The sequence below is a fragment of the Capra hircus genome, unplaced genomic scaffold, assembly GCF_001704415.2.
Source record: "Capra hircus breed San Clemente unplaced genomic scaffold, ASM170441v1, whole genome shotgun sequence".
In the NCBI taxonomy this organism is placed as follows: domain Eukaryota; kingdom Metazoa; phylum Chordata; class Mammalia; order Artiodactyla; family Bovidae; genus Capra; species Capra hircus.
In genome coordinates, this window is record NW_017189518.1 from 1,078,090 (window position 1) to 1,088,420 (window position 10,331).

The following is a 10,331-nucleotide window of genomic DNA, read 5'->3' on the forward strand; positions in this document are numbered from 1 at the left end:
GCAATAAAGGATTCCAATGATCTTCCATGGGCGGTGGCTTATATAATCCAGTGTTCCGTGGAAAAGTTTTCTTATAATATTTATATTACAGACGTTAAGTGACTTGCCCAAGGTAAGACAGCTGAGACAGTGGTATCAGTTCAGTCACTCAGTCATGTCCAACTCTTTGCAACCCCATGGACTGCAGCACGCCAGGCCTCCCTGTCCATCACCAACTCCCAGAGTTTACTCAAACTCATGTCCATTGAGTCAGTGATGTCATCCAACCATCTCATCCTCTGTCATCCCCTTCTCCTCCCACCTTCAATCTTTCCCAGCATCAGGGTCTTTTCAAATGAGTCAGCTCTTCGCATCAGGTGGCCAAAGTATTAGAGTTTTAGCTTCAACATCAGTCCTTCTAATGAATATTCAGGACTGATTACTTTTAGGATTGGCTGGTTGGATCTCCTGGCACAGATCTGAGACAGACCTGTGTTTGAGCATCTCCTGTGGAGGTATGGGTCAATGGTGGTCTGCTGCAGGGACAGAGGCTCTGGGTGCAGCAGACTTGGGTATGGCATAAGCCCTCTTGGAGGAGGTCACCATTAACCCTACCATATTGCTGCCAGAACTTACACAGGACTGGGAAATAGACTCTCGGAGGGCACAACAGAACCTTGTGCATCAGAACCCAGACGAAAGGAGCAATCACCCACAGGAGACTGTCCTGGACTTACCTGTAGGTGTCCAGGAGTCTCTGGTGGAGGCGTGGGCCAATGGTGGCCTGCTGCAGGGTTGGAGGTACTGAGTGTAGCAGTACATGCATGGGATCTTTTGAGGGAGGTCACCATTATCCTCATTCAGTTCAGTTCAGTTCTGTTCAGTCGCTCAGTCCTGTCTGACTCTTTGCCTCCACCATAGTTTGGCCCCAGGTATATAGCAGGGATTCATGGGGTTCTCAAGGCCATCCCCATAGAAAAGAAATGCAAAAAAGCAAAATGGCTGTCTGAAGAGGCCTTACAAATAGCTGTGAAAAGAAGAAAAGTGAAAAGCAAAGGAGAAAAGGAAAGATATTCCCAATTGAATGCAGAGTTCCAAAGAATAGCAAGGAGAGATAAGAAAGCCTTCCTCAGTGATCAATGCAAAGGAATAGAGGAAAACAACAGAATGGGAAAGACTAGAGATCTCTTCAAAAAAATTAGAGATACCAAGGGAACATTTCATGCAAAGATGGGCACAATAAAGGATAGAAATCGTCTGGACCTAACAGAAGCAGAAGATATTAAGAAGAGGTGGCAAGAATACACAGAAGAACTGTACAAAAAGAGCTTCATGACCAAGATAATCATAATGGGGTGATCACTCACCTAGAGCCAGACATCCTGGAATGTGAAGTCAAGTGGGCCTTAGAAAGCATCACTACAAACAAAGCTAGTGGAGGTGATGGAATTCCAGTTGAGCTGTTTCAAATCCTGGAAGATAATGCCGTGAAAGTGCTGCACTCAATATGCCAGCACATTTGGAAAACTCAGCAGTGGCCACAGGACTGCAAAAGGTCAGTTTTCATTCCAATCCCAAAGAAAGGCAATGCCAAAGAATGCTCAAACTACCGCACAGTTGCACTCATCTCACATGCTAGTAAAGTAATGCTCAAAATTCTCCAAGCCAGGCTTCATCAATACATGAACCGTGAACTTCCAGATGTTCAAGCTGGTTTTAGAAAAGGCAGAGGAACCAGAGATCAAATTGCCAACATCCGCTGGATCATATAAAAAGCAAGAGAGTTCCAGGAAAACATCTATTTCTGCTTTATTGACAATGCCAAAGCCTTTGTGTGGATCACAATAAACTGTGGAAAATTCTGAAGGAGATGGGAATACCAGACCACCTGACCTGCCTCTTGATAAATCTGTATGCAGGTCAGGAAGCAACAGTTAGAACTGGACATGGAACAACAGACTGGTTCCAAATAGGAAAAGGAGTACATCAAGGCTGTATATTGTCACCCTGCTTATTTAACTTATATGCAGAGTACATCATGAGAAACACTGGGCTAGAAGAAGCACAAGCTGGAATCAAGATTGCTGGGAGAAATATCAATAACCTCAATCATATCATTAATATGCAGATGACACCACCCTTATGGCAGAAAGTGAAGAGAAACTAAAAAGCCTCTTGATGAAAGTGAAAGAGGAGAGTGAAAAAGTTGGCTTAAAGCTCAACATTCAGAAAACGAAGATCGTGGCATCTGGTCACATCACTTCATGGGAAATAGAAGGGGAAACAGTGGAAAAAGTGTCAGACTTTATTTTTTGGGGCTCCAAAATCACTGCAGATGGTGATTGCAGCCATGAAATTAAAAGACACTTACTCCTTGGAAGGAAAGTTTTGACCAACCTAGATAGCATATTGAAAAGCAGAGACATTACTTTGCCAACAAAGGTCCATCTAGTCAAGGCTATGGTTTTTCCAGTAGTCATGTATGGATGTGAGAGTTGGACTGTGAAGAAAGTTGAGTACCAAAGAGTTGATACTTTTGAACTGTGGTGTTGGAGAAGACTCTTGACAGTCCCTTGGACTGCAAGGAGGTCCACCCAGTCCATTCTAAAGGAGATCAGTCCTGGATGTTCATTGGAAGGACTGATGTTGAAGCTGAAACTCCAATACTTTGGCCACCTCATGCGAAGAGTTGACTCATAAGAAAAGACCCTGATTCTGGGAGGGATTGGGGGAAGGAGGTGAAGGGGATGACAGAGGATGAGATGGCTGGATGGCATCACTGACTCTATGGACATGAGTTTGAGTAGACTCTGGGAGTTGATGATGGACAGGGAGGCCTGGCGTGCTGCGATTCTTAGGGTCACAAAGAGTGGGACACAACTGAGAAACTGAACTGAAATAAACTAGCAGGGAGGGAATACAGCTCCACCCATCAATAGAAAATCGGATTAAAGATCTACTGAGCATGGCCCCACCCATCAGACTAAGACCCAGTTTCTCCCTTAGTGTCTCCCACCTGGAAACTTCCATAAGCCTCTTACCATTCTCCATCAGAGGGTAGACAGACTGAAAACCACAATCACAGAAAACTAACCAATCTAATCACATGGACCACAGCCTTCTCTAACTCAATGAGACTATGGGCCATGGCGTGTAGGGCCACCTGAGATGGGTGGGTTATGGTGGAGAGTGCTGACAAAATGTGGTCCACTGGAGAAGGGAATGGCAAACCACTCCAGTGTTCTTGCCTTGAGAAACCCAAGAGCAGTATGAAAAAGCAAAAAGATAGGACACTGAAAGATGAACTCCCCAGGTCGGTAGGTGCCCAATATGCTACTGGAGATCAGTGGAGAAATAACTCCAGAAAGAATAAAGAGATGGAGCCAAAGCAAAAACAACATCCTGTTGTGGATATGACTGGTGATGGAAGCAAGGTCCGATGCTATAAAGAGCAATATTGCATAGGAACCTGGAATGTTAGGTGCTTGGATCAAGGCAAGGTGGTAGTGGTTGAACAGGAGATGGCAAGAGTGAACATCAACATTCTAGGAATGAGTGAACTAAGATGGACTGGAATGGGTGAATTTAACTCAGATGACTATTAAATCTACTACTGTGGGCAAGAATCCCTTAGAAAAAACACTGTAGCCATCATAGTCAACAAGAGTCTGAATGCATTACTTGGATGCAATTTCAAAAACGACAGGATGATCTCTGTTCATTTCCAAGGCAAACCATTCAATATCACGGTAATCCAAGTCTATGCCCTAACCCGTAATGCTGAAGAAGCTGAAGTTGAAGGGTTCTATGAAGACCTACAAGACCTTCTAGAACTAACACTCGAAAAAGATGTCCTTTTCATTATAGAGGACTGGAAGTATGAAGTCCAGAAACACCTGGATTAACAGGCAAATTTGGCCTTGGAGTACAGAATGGGACAGTACAAAGCCTAATAGATTTTTGCCAAGAAAGCACAGTGATCGTAGCAAACACCCTCTTCCAACAACACAAGAGAAGACTCTACAGATGGACATCACCAGATGGTCAACACCGAAATCAGATTGATTATATTCTTTTCAGCCCAAGATGGAGAAGCTCTATACAGTCAGCAAAAACAAGACCAGGGACTGACTGTGGCTCAGATCATGAACTCCTTATTGCCAAATTCAGACTTAAATTGAAGAAAGTGGGGAAAACCACTCGACCATTCAAGTATGACCTAAATCAAATCCCTAACTATTATACAGTGGAAGTGAGAAATAGATTTAAGGGACTAGATCTGATAGATAGAGTGCCTGATGAACTATGGACAGAGGTTCGTGACATTGTTCAGGAGACAGGGAGAAAGACCATCCCCAAGAGACAGTGATATAAGCCAGATTAGAACTCAGTGTTCTTGCTTCTGAGTTGCTATGTCTATTTACCATTCACATTTGCTCTAACCACTAGCAGCTTTTTCTGCAGCATGTTGGTATCTCATTCTTCTCATGCATTTGGGTGGGGACCAGTCCCAATAAAAGCCACTCACATGGCCACATATTAATACTTATAAGAGGAGATGGCCATCTACCAAAGATTCAGCCCATGCTGAATTTATCATCATAACTCGTTCAATAGGACTATAGCATAGACAAGACCAAAAACCAAAGTGCCTAGAACAGATTCCCAGCTGAATTACCACCGACTATAGCACCATTCTGAGCACCATTTCCTATTGACTTTAACCTTGAGGGGACCTGCTGGTGCCATAGAAACCTGGAAAAATTGGCTACAGGTCATCATAGGAGACTGGCTCAGTATGGATGTGGCTTGAGGAGATTAGACAGTTTCAGGGTCAGTAGCATCTGCCCCTCACATCAGTATGCAGAGAAGGGGGTGATTAATAAGACCTTGGATTTCTCTGAATTATACTATTTCTATTAGTTGTTCACTAGCTCTCTGTCAATAGACATTCATTGAACTTCCTTTGTTCTCCTCTCATTAAGAGGCAGGGAAGGGACTGGTATGATGCAAGGTTAGATATGTATTTCAGGAAGGGGATCCAGCTTAAAGTGTACAAAGATTATAGAGCTCCTACCAAACATAACACCTGCAGGCATTAAAGCTCCATCTGCTAGAATACAGAGTCCTAAACCCCCATGAAGGCCACACCATGGTTGTCCTGGGACTTTAATATAGCTGAGTGGCCTACAACAGGACCTAGCAGTGTTAATTTTATTCTTCATGAACTTATGTTAACTTCATGTGACCGTTTAATGATCTAAGAAATGGTCTGTAGGTTTTGAAATACTGTGAATAAATGTGCCTGTTGTGTAGGAAAGCTGGAGTGTGGTTACATGGATGGGAAATTCTAAGACTCTGGGTCTTTAGGAAGTTGGCCTAGAATGGAGCCATCAAGCCTATGGGCCAACAAGTGGCTATTCCCAAATCAGTTCACATGTGCTGCTATTATCTTTGCCTATAGAAGCCAACTTCCTGGGATCACAAGTCACAAGATGGTGGCATGCAACCAGGTTCTCAGGCAGATGATAGGTTATGGCCCCTCACAACCACCTCTTAAGTCCAGAACCACCATACTCACCATCCATCCTACTGGATAGAACGCCTGGAAAGTTAGGACAAATAAATTTAGGCCATATACCCCATTATGGTCTCTGTCACTTTTGGGTCTTTGTACATTCAGGTTGAATGTCCTTCTCCTTTTTGCTGGACAAATTCTGAATCATCCCTTAAAGTCCAGCTCAGAAGTTATTTGATTCAATAAATATTTTCCTGAGTTTACACTATGGTGTTGACTCTACACTGTGGTGTAAATGGGCAGCTCTTCCTAACAGAGCTTAGGGTAGTAGGAGATTGCAATGAAATGTAGTGAATATGGGGATAGTGAGAGCAACAGAGTAGAGTGGAAGCAAGCACACAGCTTTTTTTTAACATGGAGAACAAGGCATGAGAGACATGACCTTTCCAGTGAGAACTGAAGGATAAGTAGCAGTTAGCCAGGTCAAGGCAGAAAGGGAAGAAACATTCTAGACTTAGGAAACACTCTCTGCACAAAGGTCCTGAGACATACTAGTACTTGATGTTCAGTTGATATGGCTGATGCATTGTGAGTGAGTTAGGCATTGTGGTAACAGGAGGCTGAATAGGACTTTTAAGGCCTGGGTTAGAGGTTGGATTTTATTTTAGATTCAGCAGGGTGCCATTGAAATGTATTAAACAGGCAAGTGATGTGACCTGATTTACAATTTAAAATGCTAGCTATATAGTTATTTAGGTAAGAGATCATGATGGAAGGTTAGACTGGAGTTCTAGTTTGTAAGAGAAGACAAGGGGGTACAACATGGGATTTAAACTAGAGGCTGAGTACAAAAGATTGTCAGATGTGCTAGATATGGGGATGAGAGAGAGGTGTAAGTAACTCCTGCTAAATTTTTGACTTGAGCATCTAGTTGAATGATGCTTCTACTTATTGATAAAGGAATGTCCAAGGGAAAAAGTATGTGGGTTGAGGAATTAAAGAGTACTGCTTTTAACAGGTTAAATTTGATGTGAAAGAACTAGGCTATAGATATTGACTTCGCAGTCATCATCATGAAGTAGGTGTGGTGGTTTTCAAGCATGTCTGCAAATTGTTTGACACTCCTCCCATTAAGACATGAGGTCTGTGCCCAAACTCTTGAATCGGGCGTGGCCTTAGTGACTCTGTTGTAACCAACAGAATGCAGCAACCCCTCATGTGAGGATGGCAGAAGCCATGTGGCTTCCTATCTGGTTCTCTTAGAACACTTGTACTCTGGAGGCCCCTTCTGGAGATGCTCCCTTTCAGGACCTAGTTGCCATGCTGTCAGAAGACATAAGGAAAGGCTATATATAGATGCTCTAGTTAACAGTACTAGTTGAACTGTCCTTCAACCATCACAACCCAGCTGCTAGACATGTGAGTGAAGGACCCCACCCCATGGACTGGCACACAGAATGCCCTCCTCTTCTCATTTTAGGACTCTTTTCCCTCTTAAATAGGACAAGAACTGGGTAACTAATATGCCTTCATCTCACCACCAAATCCCCTGCCACATGGAGCTTGAAAGTAGATCCTCCGTCCTCATGTTCCAGTCAGTTGGGTCACCCCCCACTCATTTAAGTATTCCCATCTGACGTCCCAGGCATCACAGAATAGAGATAAGTCATGTGTTAGTTGCCCCGTCAATATTCCTGGCCCATGGGAATACTAAATGATTGTTGTTTGTGCTATTACATTTGGGGCTGGTTTGTTACACAACAAAAGATACTTGAAATATGTGATAACTGAAGCTATCAGGACAGATGAGATCATTCAGGGAGAGTGTGTAGAGTGAGGAGACAAGAGAAAAAACACTGTAGGAAGGGATGGGAGAAGTTGAACAGGAAAAACAGAAACAGGTAGCAGGGAGGAAAATGCAAGGCTATTAGGAGACTGTGGTGTCATGGAAAGCAAAGAATCAAGTCATACTCAACAGTGTCAAGTGCTGCTGACAGGTCAAGTAAGATAACTAAAACATGCCTTTAAGTTTTAGTAACCAGGGCAGTGGTGACTCAGCAAGAACAGCTTCACTGAAAGAGGGTAACAGCATAGAATTCCTTTAGAAAAGAGGGGCTGACATGAAGAATAAAAGAGGGAGTGGCCTGAGACAGAGGAAGGCCACCTTTTGCCTGTCACAAGGGAAGGAAGAGATGGTGTGTGCAGATCCTATGAGTTCTGTTGAAGTTTAGGGAGTTCCCATCTGAGAGTTTCTGTTCTCCACTAAGCTGAACTTTGGGCAGAGAAAAAATGAAGACGGGGTGTTTCACGTTCCCAATCTGTACTCTTGGCATCCCTAGGGGCTCCTTGCCTGGTACCAGCACCTGCTTAATTTTGCCAAGGTAGGACCCAACTCTTCCCATGCCGGGACTAATGGTGGACCATTAACGGCACTGTGCATCATGATGCAGGGCTCCACCACATGAAGCTCAGCCCAAGGACGAGGGTAGCAGTGGTAGTGGTAAGGAGGTCACTATTAAACCTGAGAGTTTGGCCCCTGCATTCCAATGTTTAGCCTCTTAGCTTCCTTGTTTGGTGTTTAATCAAAGTCTTTTGAAGCTGCAAATCCATCTAGAGTTGCATGATAGGCAATCAGAGGATGGTGTTTCTTTTCCCCAGGTGGGCTGGGTGGGGGTGGGGATAAGGGTGTGCCCAGGATTTGGTGACACTCGGGGCAGAGTGGACCACCAGGGAAGCTGCTAGAACGTGTACGCTTACGTTGACTTGGCTCTCATTAGAACCCCAGTTTACTAATAGGGAAACTCTGAGCTCAGGGGAGGGACTTGTACGATTTCATGTAGCAACTGATATGGAATTGAGCCCTGACTGAAATTCAGGTGTTCATTCGTCTCAGTGTTTTTCTCATAACATCAAATTGTTGGAGCTAAGGCAGAAGCAAGGTAGACAAGGCCCCCGTGCTCTGTGATGGAAAAGGTAGGAGGTTCCGGACAGTAGCTTGCACGGTCAACAAGGGCAGGTGCCTTTAGCCTCAGTGCAGTGGACGGTCACATGAATGATGTTTCCAGGGAAAAGGGAGCCTGTGTAATTAGATGCTATTGAGACTGAAGAGAGATTCTTGCTCCAATTCTAGACCCCTTTGACAGAATCTTCCCCAATTCTTTCTTCCTCTTCCATTTCCCTTCTCATTCATTCCATCTCCTGCTAGACCTCTAGGAAGGAGTCAGACTTCCAGAGGGCCTCCTTCCCAAGCTCAGTGTGAGAAGCCCTCTGAAGGGTATTATAACACAGATGCATCCTGGTGCCCAGTCATGCCTTGCTCTCCAGCCCGCCATGCTTTAGCACAAGGAACTAAAAGGTCATTACATGAACACCTCAGATTTAAAAGTCCATAGAAGCAAACAATTATTCAGTAGGGGGAAAAAAGCTATTTTAAGTGATAGTGTACGTTTATTAGCACTTGGATGCTGCTTTAGAGGGTTGTATATTGCATTTGTTTGCTTCCATCAGTCTCCACTGATCATGGTTTAGTTAGTCTCTTTTCCAACATCACCCTGCAGAACCCCTACCCCACTCCACATACCTCTCATCTAGGTTAGCATTTATTTATTCATAAATAAGGTTTTAGTTGCTCAGTCATGTCCAACTCTTGTGACTCCATGGACTGTAGCCCATTAGGCTCCTCTGAAGACTGAGGGCAAGAGGAGAAGCGGGTAACAGAGGATGAAATGGTTGGATGGCATCACTGACTCAATGGACATGGATTTGAGCAAACTCTGGGAGATAGTGTAGGACAGGGAAGCCTGGTGTGCTGCAGTCCATGAGGTTGCAAAAGAGTTGGACACGACTGAGAGACTGAACAACAATTCAAAAATACATATTAAGTGCCTACACTTTGTTAGACATTCTTGTAGTAGCCTCTAGAACTGCTAGGGGTATGTCTCTGAAGCTCTTATTACCATAAGATTCTTCAAGTTCACAATATTGGTCCCAGTTTGGGGTAAGGTTTCAAGCTCTAGGGAACCTCAGCAACAGAATTACTGATGGGAACAGCTTCAGCTTTCCCATAAAACTCGGGGAATAGTTTTCAGAGGAAAACTGGTCTTAGAAGTTCCTCAAGGAAACAACACTTAAATATGGGTAGCAGGCAACTTTGCTAGGGAGCCTGTATCTCATGGTTGTTCGGGGGGTATGATTGAATTGGTCAAGGATTATGAAATTGCTGTAGTATGACGGTATCAATCAGATGACCACATAGCTAGAACACTGAGGGTCAAATTGTTTAAGTCTCTAGTCTTATTTCACCCAAAAAAACCTTTTATATGACTCAAATGCTCTCCCAAGGAGATTTTCCCCATCCCTTAGAAGCCCAGTGATTTCCTCAAGCACATCTCATAAGATTATTTCCCAGATTTTTCTTAATTCTGTAACAGATAAAGGTCATCATCTATTTCCCAACACATAGACTAACCAATTAGACACTTATTCTCTCTCTGCCTAGTAACCATTGCCTGTAGAGAACTATTGCCCAAGGGAAATAATAATCAATGGAAAAGGGGGGAAGAAATCCTTTTCAATTACAAAGAAAAGACCTTTCTCTTATTTCCTGGGAGTGGGTGAATTTAGTGGAGGAAGCAATACAAACGTTTCCTTCTCTGTCATAAGACCCCTGAGTCAATCAAAGCAATCTTTTCACATGGGTTCCATTTTGGATTGCTATAACAGATCTCTTGTTCTTGGGATACCTTTTTTCCAGCATATTCCAATGGTGTTAAGTAAGGGTGGCACGAGAATAGGAGTGAAAGCCCAAAACAGACTACGGCTTGTGTTAGTCAAA